A 2267-nucleotide genomic window follows, 5' to 3' on the forward strand; every position below is an offset into this window, starting at 1 on the left:
TCAAAGCCAGCCCGGCAGAAAAGTCAGTGAGACTCTTATCTCAAATTAACCACTAGAATACCGGAAGTAGTGCTGTGGCTCAAGCAATAGAATGTTCGCCTTGAGCTGAAGAGCACAGGGATAGTGCCCAAGTCCAGAGTTCAAGCCCCATGACTGACAAAAAACAAACAAAAAACCTGACTACATGCAACCCAATTAATATGCAGCAATCCCTTGTATTTGATGCACTGACATTTTATAATCTAAAAAGAAAACAAAAAAATCCACTTAAAGTTCTATGAGGGCAGAGTGAGAAAGGTGAGGAGCCCTGGGATTAGACATGTGGAACTCCTGACCTAAGTGTCAGAGTAAGCACCTTCCCCACATCAGGACCTTCATGACACCAAATCTGCACCTTTGTCCTCTGTCAGTGTCCACAATGACTACCCCACTCGTATCTGCCACCATTTTCAACTTGAGAGAAGCTTTATGCAAGCTTTGGTTGACAAGATGCTCAATGACAGAGCTTCCAGAGAAGGGGCTGCTTGCTGGACAGGAAGGCAGTGGTCTCTCCTGCTGCTGAGGTGTTTCCCTTGGAGGCACTTGCCCAACACCCTGCCCAGCACCAAGTTCCACCAGAGCTAGGTCATCAGCAACCTGAAGGGTGAGCCAGTCCCAGTCTTGTACTCTAGGGACAGCAGCTTCAGAGACTGCTCTTTCTCACAGGTGCTGAGCAGCTGCTACCCAATCAGAAGCAGACCAAAGGAGGCAGGTCAACTCCAGTCGCTATAAGACCTAGCTGTTCCACCAATTTGAAGAAAACACCTATAGAGACAAGTGTCACTTCATGCACAGCATCCACAAGCTCCACAGTCTAGCCTGCCATCCCAAGTGCAAGATCTAGCTGGGTTGCACCTTCCATGTCACCAACCTTTGCCTCTATGAGCCCTGCTGCCACTTCATCCACAAAGCCAAGGAACGCAGAGCCCTGGCCAGGACCTTTCTGCAGACCTTCCCTATCTCCAGCATAGCTTTAGCTTTGCTGGATTTTCCAGTGCCAATGAGACTGCTGCCACCACTGAGCTGCTAGATAGCCCCACGTCCATCATCCCAACACCCATCCTGATTGCCGCTGACCTCCTGGGCTCACCCAACCTTCCTGATGGCACCAATAACCCCTTCACCTTCTAGAGCCAGGTATTTGTTCTTTACCTCTTTCATGGGGCTGCCTTTCATGTCTACCCCACCACCTTCCTATTCTGATTCATGTCTGAGTTCTCTCACATGTTTGATTCTCATGCCACCCCTCAGGATTCTCTCTTGGGTCAAGGCTACCTGTGCAGTGCAGCAGGAGCCATGCTGGGTCAGATTCCCGCATCTTGGACAATTCAGGAGACCTGCCCATTTTCAGCAAACTTTCCATTTCATATGACTAAAGCACCAGGGTAAGGAGGGACACCCCCAATCCATTCCTTCTACTCCCCTTCCTCCTGCACCACATCCTAGATCCAATTAATCACCAAAAAACCTGGAAGTGACCTGTATCTCAAGTGGTACAGTACTAGCTTCATGCTAAATGAAGCTCAAGGATAGCTCCTATCCTGAATTCAAGCACCAAGACCACCACAGAACATCAACAATAAAAAGATGAGTGATTTGGAAATGGAAAAAGGCCTTTAAAGTCAAGTAGATCCACTGAAATGGAAAAAAATAACCCTGTCCTAATACTAAAGGACTCAATATTGTACTTTATTTTACTTTTTATCAGTTGTGGAGCTTTAGTCATGGCCTGGGCAATGTCCCAGAACTTTTTTGCTCAAGACTAGCACTCTACTTCTTTAAGCAACAGCTACACATCTTGTTTTGGGGGTGGTTAATTAGAGTAAGAATATCACAGACTTTCTTGCTCAGGCTGGCTTTGAATTGTGATCCTCAGATCTCAGCCACCTAGAAGCTAGGATAACAAATGTGAGTCACCAGTGCCCAGCTAGGACTTAATATTTTTTTTTCCTTGACCCCCCCTCCCCTCCCCCCACACCGACGTTGTAAAGCTCGTTTTGGACATGACAACTTGTACTTCTCATTGTTGCAACAGGTCCACCTGTATCCTTAAACAACTGGTTTTTCCCCATCTCCTCCACAAGTTATACTGACATCAAATATAGTGAAAGCAGGGGTTATACTGTGGAGGAGGGACATACAAAGCAACAAAGAGATAATCTTATAAATGCGTTAGAAACACATCCATGAAAAAAAACATTAAAATACATATCTAAGGGTTCATTTTC

At 46.2% G+C, this 2267-nt stretch overlaps 1 pseudogene; it reads left to right on the top strand.

Moving 5' to 3' along the window:
* Window positions 1-418: 418 nt before the first annotated feature.
* Window positions 419-1415, top strand: LOC122095327 (annotated as a pseudogene).
* The last annotated feature ends 852 nt before the right edge of the window (window positions 1416-2267 follow it).

Source organism: Dipodomys spectabilis, unplaced genomic scaffold, assembly GCF_019054845.1.
Source record: "Dipodomys spectabilis isolate Male_0828 unplaced genomic scaffold, ASM1905484v1 ptg000344l, whole genome shotgun sequence".
NCBI classification, from domain to species: Eukaryota; Metazoa; Chordata; class Mammalia; order Rodentia; family Heteromyidae; genus Dipodomys; species Dipodomys spectabilis.